Raw genomic sequence first — 24,446 nt, 5'->3', positions numbered from 1 at the left:
TCAGTCGTAAAGGTTTCAGATGTACTTAATGGGAAAAGGAAGGAGACCTATTAGGTTTTAATACAAACCACAGCCCACATCCAGCTCTAGACCAATCCTACATCTGTAGCTATCAAGGCTGTGCAGGTGTAAGGGGCCGGCGTAAGCCAACCTACCCTAGACCGGATTTCTTGGCCTGCGATGGAGTTTCGGAGGCCTGGACCGACTTCCTGTATAGCTCGGGTTTCTCTTCATTCACGCATAAATCTTTCGCCTTTTACTAAAGATTTTCGTGGAGAGGAACGTTGACGAGTTCAGCTTATTTTTGTGAGCTTTGCTATGGCAAAGCTATATTTGTTTTACAGTTTAACGTAAGAGAGGGAAGAAGTTTGGCTTTGGGATGCGGTGCCTAGTTGCTCAATCCTCTCTGCGCAAGGTCTTCAAGCGCGTGGTCACGCATGTCATCCAGGAGTGGAGGCTCTGCCAGCTGGTGCTCGTTAGGCCAGAGGCCATAACGGGTTATCGCTTCTCGGCCTTTTGGCTAAGATCAAGTGTGATGCCGAGAGTTAACGACCATTGGCCGGCCCGAGTGGTGCGGCTTCGCAATACAGTACGGGTGGAATTAGCTGACAATGCAACAGCTGAAGTGACGCAACGTTTTGGAAGAGAATGGGTTGTCCTAAAGATTCTCAAGGATCTGTGTGGAGTGGAGCCGTCTTCAGTATTCTGCTTCCAGGATATCTCTCCGCTGGGCTTTGTGGACATTACCTTGGCATCTTTGAGGCAGTGCACGGATTTCTTCGACAAGTGCAGCAGCAATCCAGGGAGCCCTGCAGTCAACGGACTTCGGCTGAACCCTCTCTTCGCCCTGGAAGAGGTACCTCTAGTCATCCTTATGTATAATCCATTTGTCATTGAGGAGGACGTCAGGGCTTTCCTTGGGCGATATTGCTCCAGTGTGTCAGCAGGGGAAAGTCCAGTCCCAGGCCCTACTATACACGAGGCCAAACAAGTTTGGAGGAAAACCACCCACCCTGCTCTTCAGAACAGGCACAAGGACTTGTCATGGATGGTGGCCCATGAGATTCTCCCACCGGCCCTGGCCATTCATAGATGCACCCTCACCGACAAAGGCTACGGGAGCAGCGAGCCGGAGGGTAGAGGATCTCCGCTGGGCACAGGGAGTGATGGGCCTTGGCCGTGGCTGGAGAGCAGCGTGATGGGCACCTTTGGTAGGGACTCACGCCTGGTCTTGAAAAAGAGGAGAGGACAATTAGTAATTTAGTGGTTTTTGATTTGTTTGTTTTATAGAACAATAAATATACAACAATAAATATATTTATTTATTTATTTTTAACAACCGAAATGATTTTATGGACACTAACATTCATGGATTTTATGACAACATACACACTTTTTTCTTTTAACAATTTAAAAAAAAAAAGAAATGTGTGTTTTACCCAAGTTTATTTATAAATCACAAATGTTGTTTATGGACTGAAGAAAAAAAAAGTGACGAAATTGTTTTGAAAGAAAAAAAAACAAAAAAAAAAAACTGTTCTTATCAGTTTAATACCTGATACGTCCTCCATTCGAGGACTTTATATTAAACAGATTTTTAGAGCCAGGAACAGGAAGAGGGGCTTGCTCCGTCCGCTCCATGCATCGACCTGGTACTGCAGTACCTAAAGGTGCCCCTTTTCAAAAGGGTCAAATAAAAGGAGGAAATAAATAAATATTCACGTTAAACGATTGTACAAAATGGATCAATTGTAAAGGTTTCAGATATACTTAATAGGAAAAGGAAGGGGACCTAATAGATTTAATACAAAGTAGGGTTAGAAGAAGGAGGAAAAATAAGGATTTTGGCTCAGCTGGCTTTGTGGATATTACCTTCACGGCTTTTTCCGACTGTGCTGCATTTTTTGATCAGTGCACCCAAAAGTCAGAGGACGAAGTATTAGGGGGACTGCGTGTGGTGCCACTTTTTGCAGTGGAGGAGGTTCCCATCGTAGTGCATCTGTACAACCCTTTCGTAGCTGATGAGGACATCAGAGTATTCCTGGCGTGGTACTGCATTACAGTTTCAGAAGGAGAGAAGATTAGAGGACGGTTTGGGATCTGGAATGGTAAGCATAGGTTTCTGGCAAAGCTCTGGGTGGATCCGGCAGTACCAGGGGGACTGCTACACCCTCCGGGAAGCTTTTCCATCGGCCCTCACCGCAGTTATCTCCATTACTCGGGCCAGCCCCTCTACTGCCGAAGATGTGGAGCGCCAGGCCATAAAAAGGAGGTCTGCACTGGGCAGTGATGCCGGACCTGCGGTGCAGAGGATCATAATGCAACAGTGTGGAGTCCCAAAAGTCTGCAGTCTGTGTGGAAGTGGGGAACACTTGTACCGCCACTGCCCGGCAAGAAATAGCACTTTTGCCAGCCTCTTTACAGAAGATTCCCAGGCGGGGAAGGTAATGCTAAGCGGGGAGCAGGAGGAAAGGGAGGCTGGACACAGAGAAGCGGAGCCAGTCTGCTAAGGTGGAACAGAGGGCGAGCGAGCAGAAGAGGTGTCAGCAAAGCTTGTTAAGGATGCACAGATGGAGGTGGATGGTGACAGTAAGGTTTTGGGGGAGGGCATGGCACTCCCACTTGGAGAAGAGGTGCTGACAACCGAGGGGTCGGCAGGAGGACAGGAGGAGAGGGGGTAGGAGAGTTTGAGACCAAGGGATAGGAGGACATGAGAACGGGGCAGAAGAAGGAGGAAGCCTGGAAGGTCGGCAGAAGGAGCAGTTTTCAGGGAAGGAGTGGCACGACAATAAGGGAGATGAAAACGAGGTGAAGGAGTGGGGGAATGGCTCAACAGGCGAAGCAACAGATGTGTCGGAGTGGGCGAAAGGGGCGGGAAAGTGACCCTACCCCGAAGAGAAGAAGTCATCAGAGGAGGGGAAGGAACCCCGATGCTCAGTAGAGACAGATGCAAAGGGAGAGAAACTCCAGACGGGGTCAGGGGAGGCACAACCATACCCAGGGTGGGATGAGGAGAAGTTTAGCAAGACAGCTGGGATGGAGAAGCGAATTAAGGGGAGGGGGCGAAGCTTCCCAAAGAAACAGGGACGACTGTGGAGCCTTTGGATTTTAAGGATTCGGTAAAATAAGTGATCGAGATGATAGATCCGGGAATGAGTTTGGGATGCCAAAATGGGGATTTTAACTGTAGCCTCTCTAAATGTGAGGGGCATTAGACAGCCTCGGAAAAGGGCGGCAGTGTATTTAAGCTGAAGGGCTGTACATTTTGATTTGATCTTTTTACAGGAGTGCCACCTGTGTTCAGAGGGGGAGGAGAAGGAGTTTTCAAAAGGGGTGGGAGATGGGGTAGGAATTCTATTTAAGACTTTTGACTGGGTGGTAGATTAGATTATTTCGGTGGTCCCGAGAAGGGTGTTGTTCATGGATGGGAAGTGGAGGGGGAGAAATTCAGGGCTATAGGGGTATATGCTCATTGCAGAGGAGAGCAAAGAAAGGGGTTTTACCATATGTTGGAGCCTCTACTCTGCACTAATAGGTTGCTATTAGTGGGGGGGTACTTTAATGTGGATTTAGAGGCAGAGGGGGGAGGGAGTTGGCCCAGACGATGATGGGAGCAGGCTTGGTTGACATGTACAGGGTGGTCGAGCCACAGGCTCCGGGTCACACCTGGAGGAATTCAAGGGGTGACGCCTCTTGGCTCGACTTCCCGTTCGTAGGGGATGGGGCGATGGTGCAGCCATTCCTGCGGGAGTCCTTGTGGGCCTCCGATCACTGCCTGATTGTTGGATGCATCCAAACAGAAGGGAGGAATAGAGGAAGAGGTACATGGAGAATGAATGGAAGCATCCTGCAAGACCCAACCTTTGTAGAGGTCTTCCACCAACTGTATGTAGGACGGCGGTGCTTAAGGATGTTGTTCGACATGCAGATGGAGTGGTGGGAGGCGATAAAGAAGCTGAAGAAGTTGTCATACCATTTCCATGGTGGGGACAGAGGAAGGCAAAACAGAAGAGGGAAAGGGCCAGGCAAGACTGAGATCAGGGACGGCTCAGGGACGCTAGTGAAGCCCTACGGGCTCACTACAAGGCTGAGGCCCGTAGCTACTTGGTCCAGGCAGAAAGGCAAGCAACCGAACAAGACAAGCGCCCAACGTGCCATTTCTTCAGTAGCATCAGAGACCGTAGGAGGGGGTCTTACATTGAGGGCCTGAAGGATGGGGTCCAGGTCCAGACAACAATAGAGGGAAAGCTGGGCGTGGCCAGGGCCTTCTATGGAGACGTCGTCAAAAGAAGGGAGTCGAGTGAGGACCTTGCAGCAGGTTTTTAGACACTATTACCGGCAGGCTACTGGAAGAGAGTGCAGCCGAGTTGGAGGGACAAGTTTCCCTGGAGGAGGTAGAAAGCGGCTACAAAAACTACAGCCCACATCCAGCTCTAGACCAATCCTACATTTGTAGCAATCAAGGCTGTGCAGGTGTAAGGGGCCGGCGCAAACCAACCTACCCTAGACCGGCTTTCTAGGCCTCCGATGGAGTTTCGGAGGCCTGGGTTGACTTCATGTATAGCTCGGGTTTCTCTTCATTCACGCATAAATCTTTCGCCTTTTACTAAAGAGTTTCATGGAGAGGAACACTGAGGGTTTCAGCTTATTTTTGTGGGCCTTGCTTTCAGCATAGCTGTACTTCTTAGGGTCGTTTAATGTAAGATAGAGCTGGGGTTACACTTTGGAACACAAGATCTGTTGAGGGTGGAGTCTGACTGCTCAATCCTACCTGCAGCTGATCCTTTCCCAGCTCAAGGTAATGCCTACCATCGCAGCTCTGAAGCTGTGCTGGGGGTGCATTTCAGGCCAGAGGACATAACAGGTTATCGCGTTTCTGCTTTTTGGCCAAGTTTCTTGTCCTGCTGGGCATGTTCTCGATGCCTGTTTCAGCTATATACGGCTTACAATACTTCTTTCGCTGGGTTCTTTGATTTGACCATTTGCTAGCTCAAGGATTGCTCCACCTTTTTCCAAGATTTAATGAGCAGAAGTGCGATCAGGCCTTGAGTGGAAGGGAGCTAATTGCTCCGTTTGCTCTTAGCCAAGTGCCTTTGGTAATACACATGTACAATCCTTTTATCAATGAAAAGGACATTGTGTTGTTTTTGGCACGGTACTACTCAGAAATTAAGAAGGGCAAGAAATGCCTTAACACATTTGGCATGTGGAATGGCAAAGATGATTCATTGTTAAATTTAAAAGAGACACCACTGGTGACCTGATTTGTCTGCCAGGAAGCTTTGCTATTGGACCCAACAGGGGATTTCTGCATTTTCCTGGGCAACAAACTTACTGCCGAAGATGTGGTGCAACTGGGCACATTAAGGCGGACTGCAGAGGCACTCAGTGTCAGCTCTGTGGCTCGTATAGCGTATATATTAAAAAAGCATAATTAAAAACTACAGAGTATATTCTAGATATTATTATAAGTGTGTACTGAGTTCAAAAAATCCTGTGGTAATCTGTGTCCCATTGTGCTCCTCTGCACAACACTTAAGTCAGCATCTAGACACGTTGTGTGCATACATGTGTAAGTTAGAGATATCTCTATGGTATGGCGTTTTGGGGCCTCATGGTAACTTTAAGAGAAAGAAAAAATTAAGGCAACATCTAGACTGGAGTAATAAATAAGTGGCGAAAACCCTGCCTAAGATGAGCACACTGTTCAGAAAAGTATAAAAGGCCCATGTTATGGTTACATGAATTTAGACTCTCTGCCGACATCTCACTTTATTGTTTTAATAAAGCTTCATTTCTTTTTGACATCTACAACCATGTAAGTAAGTTTTTGACTTAGGGTGGAGAGATTTTCCACAACCTATTTGGTGACCCCGACATGATGGAGAAGAAAGCCAGGAGGGTTTCCCCGCTTTGGGCTAACCAAGGGCTGACTGCACAAACAAGCGTCCACTAATGAAGGTAAGCATTTTTGCTTTTAGTTAAAGTTGTTTGTGTGGATCACTGAAGATCCGCATGTGGTGGTAAGAACACTCTTAATAAGGCTTCTCCAAAAAGAACTAAATTAAGGAGGAGTTTTGGATCTCAAAAAGTGTAACTGCATGAAAAAATATATGTATGCTGTTGTTAATATGAAGTATTTGGTAACCAGTGAGCCTGCATCCTGCTGTTTTAGTGGACATGGAGAAACTAGGCAGAGGTGAGTGGATAGTACCGTGTATTGTGATTATTAGTAAAGGTACAGAGGGAAAAAAGGATAAGAGTACAGAAACAAGAAGAATGAGCATGCAAAACCCTGCTAGAATTGTTGTGTAGTTTACAGTGAGCTTGTGAGCTGCTGTGCTAGAGGAAACGAGGAGAGAATCTAGACAGAGTTAAACAAGTAGCACTAAGATTTCTGTAAGCAGGTCACGTAGGAGACGTGTAGCGAGAAGATAAGTGAAATAATAAAGGGGCATACTTCTTGCGAGTCTTGTAAGTAAGTAAAATTTATTTATATAGCACGTTTCACACAGCAAAGCTGACCAAAGTGCTCAACAGAGTAAGGAAAGTAAAATAGAAACAGAATTAGACCAAATAAAAGCAGACAATAAACAAAATGTATTAAAAATTTGTTTTAACAATTAAATTTTATCAAAAAGCCTGGCAGAAGAGATATGTTTTAAGCCTATTTTTAAAAGTGGTAATAGAAGGTGCAAGGCGGATGTCCAGTGGCAGTTGATTCCATAGACGGGGGGCAGCAACAGCAAAAGCTCTATCCCCCTTTGTTTTTAACCTGGAACGAGGGACATGCAAAAGAAACCTATCAGAAGATCTTAGACATCTGTTTGATGAATGTGGTTTAAGAAGATCCACAAGATAGGAAGGAGCTTGATTATTAAGAGTTTTAAAAACAAAACATCAGAACCTTAAACTGAATCCTAAAACGGACTGGGAGCCAGTGAAGCGATGCTAAAATTGGGGTGACACGATCAAACTTCTTTGCCCTGGTCAACAGCCTTGCAGCTGCATTCTGAAACATCTGAAGACAAGCCAGAGATGACTGAGGAAGACCCAAGTATAATGAATTACAGTAATCTAAGCGAGAAGTAATAAAAGCATGAATAACCTTCTCCAAATCCTGGAAAGACAAAAATGTTTTGAGTTTCGAAATAATCCGTAGTTGATAAAAACTAGTCTTAACGACCAAATTTATCTGCTTGGTTAAGCATAATTCTGAGTCCAGAATGAAGCCAAGGTTCCGAACCTGGGAAGAAATTGAGGGAAAATGTTTATGGAGCTCATTAATGAGACCATCTCTCAATCTCAGGGGGCCAAAAACAATTATTTCAGTTTTGTCTTCATTAAGTCGGAGGAAATTGTCAACCATTTTTTAATGTCATCCAGACAGTCCAGCAATGGCTGAATGGAGTCACCAGCTTTCAAAGGAATGTACAACTGGGTATCATCAGCATATAAATGAAAAGAGACATTGGGTGCCCTAATAATATTCCCCAACGGCCGCATATATAAATTAAAAAGAAGTGGGCCCAGAATGGAGCCTTGAGGAACACCACCAATAATAGGACTAGAAGAAGAGCAGAAATTACCCAACACTACCGAGAAAGACCTGTCCTTAAGATATGAGCTGAGCCATTGTAGGGCAGTGCCTTTGATACCAAACAGATGCTCTAAGCGCCAGAGAAGTATGTAAATGGTCCACAGTATCAAAGGCAGCTGTAAGATCTAGTAGCATCAACATAATACTTTTTCCAGCATCCACTGTGAGTAAAATGTCATTGGACACTTTTAACAAAGCAGACTATTCAGCAGTATAAAGCAGTGCTATGAAAAGCAGTGAAACCAGATTGTAAAGGTTCAAATAACATAGCTGAGTTTAAAAACAGGAGCAATTGAGATTGTACTACTTTCTCAAGCAGCTTTGACAGAAACGGTAGCTTAGAGACAGGCCGATAATTATTAAGGCAACCTTCATCCAAACCCTGTTTCTTAAGCAAAGGTTGAACAATAGCATGCTTAAAACAATTTGGGACCACCCCTGCATCCAAAGAAGAATTTATCAACACTTGGATACTGGGGCCAATTTCAGAAAAGGTTGCTTTCATAAGCACAGCGGGAACAACAAGTGGCGGGGATGATATTTTCATCTGGTTAACCAGATCACACAGTTCCTTCAGAGAAACGTGTTCAAATTGATCAAATGAAACCAGTAAAGCCAGTGAATTCAGGGACAGGTCTGAGAACTGTGAAGTGAAGGAAGAACGAATGGTAATTACTTTATCAGCAAAAAACTTCTCACAAAGTTCAGCCGAGGGTTCCCCATGGAATTGGCAACTCTGATTAATAATTGAATTTATCGTGGTGAATAAGATCTTTGGTCGATGACAGTGTGTAGCAATTAAGTCAGAGAAATACCTAGACCCAGCTGACTTTGCTGCACTCTGAAACTTAAACAAACAATCTTTAAAAATCTGGAAGGACACAGTTAACTGATCGTGCTTCCATCTCCGCTTGGCTTTACGACAAGCCTGTCTGAGAGAACGAGTATTATCGTCCAGCCAGTAATAAGATTTACGATTTGGTTGCTTCCGCTTAAAAGGGGCAATGAAGTTTAAAATATTGGAGCAAAATGTGTAAAATAAGGCAATCAAATCATCAGGGCCAGAAGAAGACTCTGCAGCACCCAGGATAGATGTTTCAACAGCATTAGCTAGAAAACTTTCACTAAACTGAGAGGCAGTGAGTGAATTAATACAACGAGAATAATATCCTGAAGGCCTAGTCATGATGGCAGAGCTGGCAGCAGGGACATTAAAAACAATGGGCTTGTGATCAGAGAAGGAAGCATCTTCAATATTAACATCAACAGTGGTTCCATATGACAATATAAGGTCTAGTGTATGACCAAGGACATGAGTTGCCTGATTTATGTGTTGAATAAAACCAAAGGAATCCAAGATATTACAAAATTCAGTAACCAAGGGTCGACCAGGGCAGCAGACATGCACATTAAAATCACCCAATAATAACAAACGATCATACAACGGAACAATAGAAGTTTTAAAAAAAAAAAAAAAAAAAAAAAATCAATCACAAAAATCACTTAAAAAGGCATTGTCTGGGTTAGGTGGCCTATAGATCAAAGCACAGAATAGCGTGGAAGAGGTCGACTCTAACACAACACACTGTACCTCAAACAAGAGTAACTCCCAACAGAAACTCTGAGTGACTGTTTAAAAACCATAGCAACCCCACCGCCCTTACCAGAAGGCCTTGGAGTACTAATAAAACAACAGTTCGGTGGACAGAGTTCCTCGAAGACGGAATTTATTTATTGTGTCTCTAATAAATGTTATTTTTGCTGATTAAGATTTTTATTTTCTCATTTTGCCTCATTGTATGCTTTTATGTTTATTTATTGTTTAAATAAGTGTGAGAGAGCTCCCTAAATAAGGAGACAAAGTGTGATTGATGAGATCTAGAAGTTAGTTCTGGAGACAGGATGGATAAGCAAGTGTGTGCAAGAGGGCTCTGTGTGTGTGTAGGAGAGAGAGAGAGAGAGAGAGAGAGAGAGAGAGAGACGCTGGTGTGAGCAAGTGTGTGCGTGTTCCAGAATGAGTGCATGTGAATTTTGAATAAAAGTGAAAATTATTCATGGAAAGTTGGAAAAGACTAGAACAAGAAATATTCCAAGATATTGGTTTTGTAAATTGTTTAGTCATTCTCCTGGTTGTGCCATCATGAAACAGAAAGGGAGAATAAGCTTTTGTTGAGAAATTAATGAGTAAGGCGCTCAGAGTGTGGATAATTTATATCCCATAAATTAAGGATTTCTCTTGTTATAACTCGTAAGCATAGAGATAAAAAGAAAAAAAATCTAGGTCAACTAAAGAAGAGCTGTTAACATCTCTGTTTAAATATTTTTGTATACAAGGAAATCTTAGCCCAGATTTCTGTATTATAAAATTCTTTATTCTAATAATCTGAGATACTGGATTTTTTATTTCCATAAACTGTAAGCCTTAATCAAGATTAAAACAAACAAAAAATGTCTTGAAATATTTCCTTTTATGTGGAATGAATCTAGAATGTATAAGTTCCACTTTTTGAAGTAAATTACTGGAAAAAATTTACTTGTCCACGATATTCAAATTTTTTGAGATGCACCTGTATCTTGCCCAGTCATTATATCATAGTCACATATCATTATTATTGAATACAATTAAAATAAGCCATCTTTCAAATGTATGAGATCTAATAAATATAATTTGGTAAATAATTATATTTAAATATAAAAGTATCGCCACACCGGCAGATTTACTGCTAGGACAAGAAAGGAAAATATTGTTTCCCCATTGATTTTCCCCCAAAGATTAAGATGTGTGTTTTTTGCACAAAATTTTTGTAGTTAAAAACAGATAAATAAATAGACAGCTTCACATTTCCCACAGTCTCTAATACCCCTGACATTATAGAAAAAGACAAAGTAAGAGCTGAACAGAAATAAAAATAACCACTCGTAAGCCTGCATTTAAGGTTGGTTGTAAACTTTGTTTAGCTAATTAAGGGTGTATGCCCACAACATTAACTGTACCAGTCTTCAGTCATTAATATTTAACAGTGCAATGAACAAGAAACATTTTTGAACAGTTCAACAGAACAACTGTGTATAAAAGCTCTGATTGTTACTAAAGGTGTCTTTTGGCTTGGTAAAAGAACAGTTACAATTTGGAGGTGTAGTAAAATTGGTAACTGTGGTAGTAATCTGTTTAAGGTCAGAGATTGTTCTTAACTACAATATTACTTGGGGCATGGTTGGTATCATTTTTATCCATATTTCATGGTGAACAATGTGGTGATATAAATATCATATAGGTTTAGGAAATAACATTCACAATATACATTGCAATATGTGCCCTTTCTTCACACACACCCCCTGGATTGCATGGGTGACATTTTTCCTTTTGATCCTTATACACTATATATTTCAAAGAGGCTCAGGGATATAAGAGGGTATGCCTGGTTGAATACATTATGCTACTATCATCACGCATACTATGTCAGACGTTGGGCAACATTCTTGTAAGTTACGTTTGTCTCTGTTAATAAGAAGTATGCCGCCTTTTGTGATTTTGTTTAATAAATTCATTTGCCATTTTTATCTCTAAATATTCAGTGGTTCTTCTGTAAGAAAGTATGTTACACATTAAAAGCGACCTCTGACAAGTTAATATAAGAGGCTAATACAAGTTGCAAGAAACCTCTGACAAGTAAATAGAAATGGCCTAGGCTTGCATGTCGATATAAACCGCTGAGCTAACAAAATAATTGTTTATTATAGGCTATATAAAAGCCTGAGTCTTTTATATGAGAATGTCTTTTTATAATGAAAGCTTGGCATGAAATTGTTTGACTAAATATAATCAGAACTATTATACTGAGGTATTATACTTCTAGCAGTAACTAGAAAATTATTAATTAGAGTCAGATAATTAATTAAATGAGTCAGATTTCTAAATTATAAAGTGAAAACACGCATTTAACCATCGGCTGCACTTATTTCCATCTTTGATTATAGGAGAGCAGTGGGCTAAGTAATAAACCCTTTATATTTTAGACCTACAGAGTGTCGATACCAGCTACTATATTGATCACCTTCACTCCAGCAAAGAACGCCACCTAGCTCTGCTCGAGAATTGGATTGTCACTCTGCGGCCTCTGCTCGGTTCCTTTGGTCCTAGAGGATTAACCATGTCTACATCCATTGTCAGTCTGGCCTATTCTTCTGGAATGTTGGCTTCGCATATTTCTATCATATGTTGCTTAAATGTTCTCATCTGCCCTTTCTTGAATTCCAGAAATACAACAATTCCACCTACAACAATATTGTTCAGCATTATTCAGTAGGTCTTCTAATTCCTTTATGTACATGTCTCACAGCTTTCATATCAGTTTTTAGGTCACTGACTTCTTTAAAGACAAATTCAAGTGAACGTTTTAGGGTATCAATATTCAGTAGTGTTCTTGACAATTTCCTCCAGACTAGATCATTAGAAGACTCACTATATTGATTTGAATTTCAAGTAGTGTACATAAGTTCCTTTTAGGTCCATTTCAACTCCAGGCTCATCAATGGCATGTCAGGTAGAGGAGTCAACTGTTCACCCTCTGTGCCTGGATAAGAGTGATCCATCTCAACAGCCTTTACCATATCCTCCATATGAAACATTAGCTGTTGCTGAGTGGTTCTCTTTGTTTTAGAGGTGGAAACCCACTTTAACCGTGCTGCAGTAGACTAATCCATGATAGTAACAGGCATTTCACTAGTTGATTAGAAAATGAAATTACACAGCTTGCGCCATGATGTAGTACAGTAAAAAAAAATTTGACCAATAGCTTCCAGACATGCTGCAGACAACTTAATATATATCATTTAAAGTATAATATGACCAAAGTCAATAAATATAAATGGATATTTGGCATGCAAACCTTACAAAGCGCTCAGATGAAATAACATTCAACTGCTACGGCCACCTTCTTGGGCCACACCTTGCCGTCATCAATATAGGAGCGACTCCTAGAACTTCTGGGACAGGTGGGATGTCTGTTATAATGCAATGGGTATAATCCAAATGAAACCCCCTATTGAATGGTGCAGGAATGAGTCCTAAGGGCCTATTGGTTTTTCACAGTGTTATTTATTTATTTATTTATTTTTTTTTTTGTCTTCACATCCACGCATTAAATGCGGGCGACGCGCTGATTGAAAGTGCAAATTCACTCCTGACAGTAGATGGCGCTTACTGAAATGCAGAAATAAGATGATACTATATTAAGCCCCAGATGGAGAAATTAGGGTGTCACAGCAGCAGCCAAAAAAGACAAAAACAAAATAAAGATGACTTAAGAGATAGTAAGGAGAACAATACAGGGATATATAAAGAGTATATACAGGATGTATAAATATGTAGAGACATAAGTGCAAATTCTATAATCTATCCATCTATCTACACACACACACACACGAGCAGTATATACAACCCAACTATGCAAGTAGCCCATGTACATTTTGCATATGTACAATACTATATACATATTGCAGCTATATGGCATGATCAGTGTGGACATAAAAGCTTTGAAGAAGTGATGTGATTTGTGAGCAGTGCAAAAAGTACAGTATGGTACCATATGAAAACAGTGTAGCAGTATATTTGTAGTGTAGTCAAAAGTAAGGTCAAGGGAGGGGGTGGCTAAGTGTTTTCACAGCCTGATGACTGTCGGCACAAAGGAACATCTGAAGCCAGGTACACAATATGGCACTGCACAACTTTCCTTTTCTGACACCCGCTTATCACTGAGAAGAAGAGAGCCAGTATTTACGTCTTTGCAAAAAGCCGTTAACACATTTTGTGAACTGGCTAAAGCACGTATGCACTTTTGCAAAATATAAAGGTCTTTGAATTAGCCACAGCAACAAGTACTTCTTTAAAGATAAATTCTTAAAGTTCTCATTTTAAGCAGTAGTCTCTTTGGTCAATATGTTAAAACAACAATGCAATAATGGGGCACTTTGCTATTTCAATAAGAGGTTAAGAATATTTATATGCATATATATGCCAGGTGCAAAATAAAGGCAATAGACTATCAATCAGTGGATTATAATTAGCATATTTCCAGGGAAGAGACAAAGAAAAACAATGCTATTTAATATAGAAAGAATTCATTAAACTATTACACTGAAAAAATTAAATAGATCACTTAGAATATACAGTGGGGGAAAAAAGTAATGGATGCATCAACTTTTTTTTGTTCAGTAAATATATTTCCAATGAGGCTCTTCACATGAAATTTTTCACCAGAAAAAGTAGCAAAAAAATGAGTGGGAAATGTTTTGGTAAACAAAATAAAAACTGAAATCAAAAGATTCCACCTTTGTGGCAATACTTGTGGGTGCGACAACAGGCGCTTCAAACTTTGCAAAGCTGTCAACAGTTTGGAGGTACGTTACCAAGGAGGGCATGGCAGAAGAAAGATTTGTGGGGTTTTTGATGTGAGCACTGACCAATCAGCCGCTGCTTTAGCAGAACATATTTCTGCTGCCATAGCAGGGATGGGATGCAGTTCCGAGCTTGTCTGCCAAACATATGATGGCGTGGAATTCACATCCGGTGAACTAAATGGCTTGCAGGCAAAAGTTCAGGAACAACGCCCCTGTGCAAGTTTTGTGCATTGCTGTGGTCATGTTCTCAATTTAGTGCTTTCACAAGCTTGCAGCACCCTGAAAGACTGCAAGGTGCCCCCCCCCCCAAATTTGAATGACCTAGCCTCCAAAGTGCACTCAGGCCTTGGATAACATCATGAAGAGGCGATTTCCCAAAGCTGCATCTACACGATGGAACTATACATCTCGTTTTTTTCAACACTGCCAAAGAGAAACACGAATCCTCGATAGAGCTCTTTGACAACATAGTGAACGACCCATTGGACTGGGACGAAAAATACATTCGGTCAGCTGGGGATTTTCAAGATCCCAAATTTATTATTCTTTTGGAGCGTTTCTGATGTTTTTTTCCCCCCTCATACAGGGGGGAAATGAAGAAAACAGCTGAGCACTTGCAAAACCAACAAGGAGCATCTTGACTCTTCAAAGAGGAACAAAGGTGCTGACAAAAAGGAACATTATCAACATCTTTTTAATTTTAAACACCATTGATTTACATATGGAGAAGACGCTTTCCTCCCTTGAAAAATTGGACTTTTCTAAATTTGTGGAGTATGATAAGACCTTTCCAGACACTGCATTCATCTCTTTGAAAGAAACATATGCATGTTTTTTCTACGATGTCCTTTTGTGCCGCAAGCTGAAAGTATTAAATGCATCTCCTTAACTTGCAAAGAGACACGTCTCCAAGTTGACACTGTCCATGCGTTCCACTGGCCTGCGTAGTGGCATGGCCAAACTGTACAAACTAGGTGAGCTGTTTCGAATGGCACCATCTACTTTTGCATCAGTAGAGAGAACAAGTTCTGCTTTGAAAAGGATCAAGACTTTCCAACGCAATGCTACTGGACAACGGCGCTTGAGTGACCTTGCTCTGACGTCCACTGAAAAGCGGATGCTGCACCAACCGAAGAAATCCGACAGCTTCTTGGAAAAGGTTATAGAGGAGTACACAAAGAAGGATCAGAGAATGAATTTTATGTACAAATAAGGTAGGAAAATACTTTAAAATCGACACCTGCCATGGTGTTTCTTATTTGGCGTTTCTGATTTTGAGTGTGTCCTAAAGTGGTGCCATACCATTTATCTACTGTGTTTAGATACGTCATGTGAAAAATGGGGTGGGTTGCGTCACAGCATACCTGGTTATAGAGGTCACCGCTCACCACTGATACACACACACACACACACACACACACACAGAGTATAGTCTCGTGTCAAAAACAAACACCACAAGGCACCAATGATCAATTTATACTATTTTCCAGTTTAGTGGTGTTTAAATAAAGATTGAATGAGTTGTCAGAGGCTTAGTAGTGGTGACTGAGGTCATGTGACCATGATGTAGTTTATTTATAGCCTACATTTAGCTTTTTACTTCTCCTGATTGTATTTAGGCTTCAAACGTCATGTAAATTGTATTAATTTGTGAAGATTATCTTGATGAAAAATAAATACGTAAACTTTTGCTGGTCACAGAATGCATTTTCTTTATTAATCCAAAAGCCAATGCAAAAATTCTATTAGCTTTTTTCGGGAACCAGGGTGATGCTAACTTTCGGGTTCGCCTACAAAAATGTGTCCTGCCAGCAGCACACTATTAAATACAACTTATTAGGTTCATTTTTGTATTTTTCTTTTATTTCAGTTTATTTCTTTTTGCAGTATAACGATTGTAACAATGGGTACATTTTGAAAATCCTCTGTATATATTTGTTTGTGAATGTTGTTCTGCAAGAAAAATAAAATAAACTATTAAATACATCATATACCCAACCATTCTGAATGTAGACAACTAGCTATGATAATACAACTGGCTTGTAATAACAATAAGCCACAATAAATGAAATACAACTAAAACTATTTTACACTACTACATGTGTCTTTAGGTATAGGCACCAATAACAGGATCCCGATTAGCGAAGGGCTAATTTGTGGTAGCCAACATTCAGTGGAGTCAGCTAGCTTAGCTGTGGTAGCTAGCTAGCGCTTAGCACAGTTTCTGTACTAGTTAACTTATAAATGCACATTTGTACACAAATTGCAGACACCATTTAGCTAAGTGTTTACATCAGGGTGTCTAATGGACTGAATGAGACCTATTATTTTTAATAACTACCGTTTACACTCGGTGCTCCCCACACTCCAAGAGCGTTAGCATTGCTACAAACAAAGCATGTAAATGCTAACCTTTAACTCGCAATTCTCTGAAAACGAACATAGAAAGTCACAATTACCTCTTTATTTTTTGCCTCCTTGTCAGAAACAGGCTTCTATAGGTGTTTATATTCCATAGGTATTTAAGATACATGTGTAGTATCTGCTCTTATCCATGTACTATTTTTACAGGACTGCTCTGTGTGGACTCGGTTGCAGAATAAAAAGCTTGGTTATAAATAAATGTGCAAGCAGTGTTTTCATAAATGTAAGACGCGTGTTTAAGGAAGCGTTTGGGTCCGTTTGTGCATTTTGAAAAACTGGGGGGCCTGTATGGGTTAAAATGGCGTTTTTGAACAAATGAGTCTTTTACAAAATAGAGACAAATAAAACCTCAAAACGTAAAGGGGCATCAGCAACGCAGAACTATCCAGGGGGCAAATTTCACTAATTTTATTTAGACACGCATTTTATATACACTTACTGTCCACTTTATTAGAAACACCTGCATATTCATACAATTATCTAGATCAGCCAATTATGCAGCAGTTGCACAATCCATAAAATCATGTAGATACAAGTCAAGAACTTCTCTGATAGGTGACTAGGTATTGTGGCATGATCGTTTGTGCCAGATAGGCAGGTCTGTGTATTTCAGAAACTGCTCAGCTTCTGGGAAGCTCTAATTTGGTTTGACAAAAAGCACAGAGTTGATGATAGAACTCTGAGGAAAATTACCAGATTGGTTCAAGCTACCAGGACATAGTTCATTCAAATAATCACCTGTGCACTCAACCTCACATACCATACTGCCCAGCCCTTTTCAAAAGTGCAACTAAGGGCTGCGCCAAAATCTGGCCTTAAGTATTCTGCCTGGCAGGTGCAAGCAATTTAGGTTAATCAGCCTGGAGAATTCTGGGCAACTGAGTTCTCCTGGAGAGAGCCCTCTGCTGTCTGAAGGCACAGACTCTTACAGACGTCATCATATGAAAAAAAGTACAATGTAGTAAACAGATAAGAGCAGATAAAGAACTAAATCTTAGTCAAAAACAAATAAGCATAGTAAACACCTAACATTATTGAATGACTGATCAATAGAATGAAAGAAGAAGCACTTCATTCTGAGATTATCATATGATCAAAGTATAATGTAGTAAACAGATAAGCGCAGATACTACACTAAAGCTTAGTCAATCAACCATTAACCATAGTAAATACTAGAGTTGGGGTACTCAATCCGGGACTCAGAATCAAGTCCGGACTCGAGTCCAGTTATGAACAAACTCACACTTGTCATGCACTCGAGTTAATTTGTACTTGAACTTGACACGGACACGGACGCGGACATTTTGGACTGTGAATTTTTTCTGAGTACAGTTGAGTCCATGTCATGTGTAACATGAAAAGAAAGATAAAAAATAAATAAATTACAGCATAAAATTAAGATGGCAAGAAATCACGGAATGTCTCCCTGCCTGACCAGGGGGCTTTCTGTTCGCACACACTTGAAACATGTTCACAAAAAGACGCCTCATCATGCAAGTACCGAATTGAGTTCTCTTTAGTGGTTTCTTATGCTTGGACGGTCAAATAAATACACACACATCATGCAGGTCTGGCAGAGTATTCATGCAAACACTGTCAGTTATGACTTAAGTGAATGTAAACAGTTGGGGGGGAAATCGGAGGTGTGTCAATACAGGATATTAGGTTACAAGAACAGAGCTGTGTTCAGAAATGAGTTTGTAAAACTCATAAAAAATAAAAAGCCCCTTTTTGAGTTTTCCCAGGCCAGCCTCCCATCTCCTCATTTCAGGTCCATGTCACATGGTAATTGGTCATACACTCTTCCTGTTTGCACTAGCTATCAAAGCTATTATAGTTTTGGAGGCCTGGTCCAACTTCATATATAGCCCAGGTTTCTCTTCATTTATGCACTTTTTTTTTTTTTTTTTTTTTTAAACCTTTTACTAAAGATTTCTGTGGTTAGTTATATTGCTAAGTTCAACTTTTTTTGTGGTCTTTGCTGTTGCAAAGCTGTATGTGTTTTATGCTTTAACATTAGCAATGGAATGGGTTTTGCTTTTGAACACAACACCAAACAAGCCTTTGTTTTTGCATGTCAGGCTTCAGGTGGACTCTGCTGTAGGAGTTTTTTGGAGTGGAGTCTGGTTGCTCAACTCTCTGTGCTTTGTTTTGCAAAATGATGATTCCGTCAGTTGTGTCACATTGGATTATTTGGTGAATTATGTTGGGTATATTTTCAACACCCATTTCAACCATACAATGCTTACAGGATGTTTTTTTTCCCTCTGGGTTCGTTGATTTAACCTTCTTCCAGCTTAAAGATTGCTCCACCATTTTTTTCCAGGTATGGTAATTCGTATTAACCATTATGTTGAAGAAAGAGACATTGTACTGTTTTGGCAAGTTACTGTTTGGAAATTAAAAATCTGTGCACGAAATGTCTTAATTCTTTTGGTATGTGAAATGGTAAAAGAAGATTTGTTATTAAATAAAAAAAAATGCCCCACTGATGACTTGGTCTACCTATCAAGGAGTTTTGCCAAAAGGACCCAACCAAGCCCTTTTATAATTTCCTGGGCATATTGAAGAAGGTGTGGTGCAAATTGGCACATTAAGGCAGACTTCAAAGCCCCATAGTGCCGACTCTGTGGTTCATCAAACCAACAGACAGGAGTGTGCCCTGTCCCCAAGGCCTGCAGTTTGTGAGGAAGCAGAGGGCACCTCTTTAGAGACTGCTCTTTGAGACAGAATCATGTGCCAATTTATTCAAGGATGGAGAGACACTGGGGAGCTCCTACATCAAAACACCATCCTTCAGTTCTATCAGCAAAGGAGAACAGACCTCCCACTCATGAAGTACAGGTGCCGGGTATCTCAGACACACCAGAGACAGCAGATAAACCTACTACTCAAACAGCAACACTATCAGGAACAGAAGAAGGGCCTACAGGTAAGCCTGCTTCACAGTTCAGGATCTCCAAGGTGGGCTTCCACTTGGAAGGTTGTGCCGAGCATGAGAACTTAAATGAGGCTGCTTCACAGGACAAGGATGTAACCCAGACTGCCATGCTTACACAGTCCCATAATGACCTCAGAGCGATAGCCTCCGAAGTCTGCATTCCTGCAGTTCAGGAGCCTGACAGTGCAGCAAATGCTAAGGATATCAGTCAGATGGTCTTGGCAGAGGAAAATTAATTCCTTCAACCTGAATTACCTTCCACAATCCTGTTTGGGACTCAGGGGGTATGTCAATGGGAATGGAGACTGTTTCACTGTTAATGACAGCAGATATGCAATCTCCTGTAGACAGGTCAGACAGTCCTTTTCCAGGAGAGGTGGAAACTGCAGAGTAGGCAGCAGTAGCTCAAAAATGCCCACTGGACATTCACTGGACTATGGAGTGAAAAAGCCAATAAGACAAGTCCAAATAACACCAGGCACACACAGCATTGCCTTCAACTGTCAGACAATATGGAAAGAAAAAAAAATACACCCAATAGAAATTGTTGTATTTGGTTTTATTTTTTGTTTTATACATATTTGACAAGCAAACATTTGATCCTCTTTGAAACAGTACCTATTAATGAACTTGATGCACTCTATCAAATGACACACAAAATTGACACTTTGTAGTAATTTTCACAATTTAAAAACAAAACAAAAAAAAAAACAATCAGTCATATGGAAAAAGTAAGTACATCCATACATTTATCACACATTCAAATACATAAAATTTAAATCAGGTGTTCAAGATTGGGTGCCAGTGATTAGAAGCTGCTTAGGGAGTGCAGATGGAACCTTATTTATGGAGTCTTATTTATACCTCTCTTATATATAGTGTCTGGTGTTCTCTTTATTATTGAGGTGTTTGGTATCTTCATGGCAAGATCTAAAGAGTTCTGTAAGGTGTTCAGAAAAAAAGGATGTGGGTGAGTCTCACAAGGGATTTAAAAAGATCCCCATTTTTAAAAAAAAAAATATATTATTTCCCTGTAAGGAAAATAATTTACAAATGGGGCAGAATTCAAACAACTGCCAATTCGTTCAGAATTGGCCATCCTAGTAAAGTCAGCCAAAGAGCAGATCATCTGATGTAAAAAGAATTTTCCAGAAACCCCCAAATTTCATCACAGGCTCTGCTAGTAAGTCTCGCAACTGTTGGTGTCAAAGTGCATACTTCTACAATTAGAAAGAGACTGCACAACTTTGACCTGCATGGGAGGCACACCAGGAAAAAGCATTTGCTGTCTAAAAAAAGAACAGAGCAGGACTACAGTTTGCCAATGAGCATATAGGCAAAGACCAGGCCTTTTGGAATAAGGTGCTCTGGACAGATGAATCCAAGATGTTTGGTGTGTTTGGTGGTGACCAAAGGCAGCTTTTCAGGAGAAGCACAGTGGTGGAAATGTTATGGTTTGGGGTTGCTATGCTACATGCAAGAAAATCTTCAAACATCTTTCAACTGAAAGAATATTGCATGCAAGAGTGGTAAAAAAAAAATTCCATCAAGCTGATGTCAGAGACTGGTGGACAATTATACAAAATTCCTGCAAGAAGTTATTTCTGCTAAAGGGGGCAATATTAATTTCTGAGGCCAAGGGTGTACTTACTTTTTCCACAGAAGAATATCATAGCTATTGATATTTCTGTTGAATAAATGATTGAAAAAGCTATTTTATTTTACTATTTTATGTACTTATTTTTTCACATGACTGTAAATGCTGATGGTCTGGAGAACATTCAGGGGTAAAAGACTGTCATCTCTCCATACCTGTTGTTAGGGTGGGATGAGGAATTTAGGAAAGCAACATAGGGAACAATAGAGCAAAATGAGTCAGAAATGGAGTCAAAAGTCAATTGACTTGTGTTGAATGTATATTTATTTGTTACACATCTATCAGTGCATATGCGTATGAATATTTATTTACATATGTGTGAATACACATCCATAACTACAGCGGTGCTTGAAATAATTTTCTATATATCTGCAAAAATATGAACTAAAACAACATCAGATTTTCACACAAGTCCTAAAAGTAGACAAAGAGAACAAATGAGACAAAAATATTATTCTTGGTCATTTATTTATTGAGGAAAATGATCCAATATTACATATCTGTGACTGGCAAAAGTATGCAAACCTCTTGGGTTAGCAGTTAATTTGAAGGTGAAATTAGAGTCAGGTGTTTTCAATCAATGGAATGACAATCAGGTGTGAGTGAGCACCCTGTTTTATGTAAAGAAAAGGGATCTATCGGAATCTAATATGTGGGAGCGATGTTTGTGGAAGTGCATGAACAAAGGATCATGGCATGAACAAAGGATATTTCTGAGGACCTCAGAAAAAGGTTGTTGATGCTCATCAGGCTGGAAAAGTTATAAAACCATCTCTAAAGATTTTGGACTACACCAATCCACAGTCAGACAGATTATGTACAAAGAGAGGAAAGTCAAGGCCATTGGTACCCTATCTAGGAGTGGGGGCCAACAAAGATCACTCCAAGAGAAAGAATTGAAATAGCCTGCAAGGTCACAAAGGAACCCAGGGAAACATCTAAGCAACTAAAGGCCTCTTTCACATTGCTAATGTTAATGTTCATAAGATAAGATAAGATATGATACGATAAACTTTATTGATCCCACATTGGGGAAATTCCCTCATTTCAACAGCTCAGTTACACAGAAAACAGATAGGAAAGAATATGCATTAAATAGGAGTAGAATTGGAAAAAAAATGTCTAAATTATATATACAATAGGGATAGAAAAATAAGAATAAAAGTGGTAAAAAATAATAATAATGGTAATATGGACACTTTGAACACCTCAATGTATGTACAGATGAATACAAATATGAATATATACAGATGAGTAACACTTTGTTTATATACATAAATGGATAAATGGATTATTGCACAGTTAACATTAGAGGGTGAGCAACAAATAATAATAAATGAATAAATGTTCATATTGCATTATTATTGTGAATGTATAGGTTGATGATGCAAAACAGCTAATAGTGCTACATTATGTTGTTTTTTGTATTAAAGCGTCTGACCACTTTAAGTATAAAGGACATCTGGTAGACCAGGACAGAGCTAGTCCTCTTAACCAATTTGTTAAGACGTTTCCTGTCCCGCTCTGTGCTCCCAACTCCCCAGGAAACTACTGCATAGAAGATAGCAGATGTTACCACAGAGTCATAGAAAGATTTTAGCAGGGTCCTGCACACACCAAAAGACCTCAGTCTCCTCAGCAGGTGGAGACAACTTTGGCCCTTTTTATACAGGACATCTGTGTTTATGGACCAGTCCAATTTATTGTTTAGGTGAACACCCAGGAATGTATATGTCTACACCCTGTCAACACCCTGGATTCTCACCGGCATAGACTGGGGTGGCCTCCTGCAGAGGTTGACTACTACTGTATCTCCTTTGTCTTGCTGGCATTGAGGCAGAGGTGGTTTAATTCACACCAGTTGACAAAGTCAACGATGACCTCCCGGGATTCCTGATCATTCTCCTCTGATACTTGTCCAACAATGACTATCATAGGACGTCTGCATGTGGCAACTGCTAGTGTTATGCCCGAAGTCCGCTCTGTAGAGAAAGGGAGCGAGCACTGTACCCTGTGGTGCTCCTGTGCTGCTAACCACCACATCAGACATACAGTCCTGGAGCCTTAAATACTGTGAGATAGTGAGATAGTTGATGATCCATGCAGCCAGATGGCAGTTAACTCCAGCTCTCAAAAGCTTCCCCCTAAGTAGTGATGGCTGAATTTTATTGAAAGCACTGGGGGAAAAAAACCCCTGATCCTCACAATGCTCCCAGTATTCTCCAGGTGTAGAAGTGATCTGTGCATCAGATAAATAATGGCGTCATCAACCCCAATGCCTGATCGGTAAGGGAACTGTAGTGGGTCTAGCTCTGAGCTCATTAGGGTCCACAGGAAATAAATAAATAAATAAATAGATGTTCAAGTTGAGCAATTGTACAAAATGGAACAGGGGTCAATCGTAAAGGTTTCAGATGTACTTAATGGAAAAAGGGAGGGAACCTAATAGGTTTTTAATACAAAGTAGGGTTAGAAGAAGGAGAAAAAAAGTAGTAAAAAAAAAACAGTCACTTAAAAAAAATAATAATAACTTAATTGTACAAAATGGAACAGGTGTCAGTTGTAAAGGTTTCAGACGTACTTAATGAAAAAGGGAGGGGACTTAACAGGTTTTAATACAAATCACAGCCCACATCCAGCTCTAGACCAATCCTACATCTGTAGCTATCAAGGCTATGCAGGTGTTAGGGGCCGGCGCAAGCCAACCTACCCTAGACCGGCTTTGTAGGCCTCCAATGGAGTTTCGAAGGCCTGGGCTGACTTCATGTATAGCTCTGGTTTCTCTTCATTCATGTATAAATCTTTTGCTTTTAACTAAAGATTTCCGTGGAGAAGAATGTTGATGAGTTCAGCTTATTTTTGCGGGCTTACCTGTGGTAAAGCTGTATTTGTTTTTACAGTTTAATATATAAGAGGGAAGGGGTTTGGCTTTGAGATGCAAGGTCAGTTGGGGGTGGAGTCTAGCTGCTCAATCCTCTCTGTACATGGTCCTCAACTGCGTGATAAAGCATGTCGTCTAGGACTGGAGGCTTTGCCAGCTGGTGCTCGTTAGGCCAGAGGCCATAACAGGTTATTGCTTCTCGATCTTTTGGCTAAGATCAAGATGTCAGAAGTAGAGCAGAGTGGGCTGGTCTGAGTGGTGCGGCTGAGAAATTCTGTGAGAGTGGAGCTTCAGAAAGATGTAAGTCTAGCAGAGAGGTCAAGATTCAAGGTGGAACATCTGGTGAAGGAAATATTGCAAGGGCTAATGAAACAGCAGACCACATCGGTTCTCTGCTTGCAGGACTTTGCACATGCCGGTTTCATGGATGTAAACTTTGGGGACATGATGTCCTGTTTGGAGTTTGTTGCAACCTGGGAGAGAAATTTGCAGCACCCTGCCCTACAAGGACTAAAGGTAAGAGCCCTTTATATTTTGGTGGATG

General features: G+C 40.6%; 4 non-coding genes across 4 annotated transcripts; all 4 read left to right on the top strand.

Moving 5' to 3' along the window:
- The first annotated feature begins 214 nt into the window (after positions 1-214).
- Positions 215-329, top strand: LOC128623747 (U5 spliceosomal RNA). The gene has a single exon (XR_008388646.1). It is a non-coding gene; the product is annotated as a U5 spliceosomal RNA (small nuclear RNA).
- Positions 330-1,499: 1,170 nt separating this feature from the next.
- On the top strand, positions 1,500-1,681 carry LOC128623786 (U2 spliceosomal RNA). The gene has a single exon (XR_008388673.1). It is a non-coding gene; the product is annotated as a U2 spliceosomal RNA (small nuclear RNA).
- Positions 1,682-4,561: 2,880 nt separating this feature from the next.
- Positions 4,562-4,677, top strand: LOC128623756 (U5 spliceosomal RNA). Its single transcript, XR_008388655.1, has one exon. It is a non-coding gene; the product is annotated as a U5 spliceosomal RNA (small nuclear RNA).
- Positions 4,678-23,790: 19,113 nt separating this feature from the next.
- On the top strand, positions 23,791-23,905 carry LOC128623758 (U5 spliceosomal RNA). The gene has a single exon (XR_008388657.1). It is a non-coding gene; the product is annotated as a U5 spliceosomal RNA (small nuclear RNA).
- Positions 23,906-24,446: the final 541 nt, after the last annotated feature.

This window comes from Ictalurus furcatus, chromosome 19 (genome assembly GCF_023375685.1).
Source record: "Ictalurus furcatus strain D&B chromosome 19, Billie_1.0, whole genome shotgun sequence".
NCBI lineage: Eukaryota > Metazoa > Chordata > Actinopteri > Siluriformes > Ictaluridae > Ictalurus > Ictalurus furcatus.
This window is presented reverse-complemented; position numbering and strand designations above follow the sequence as displayed.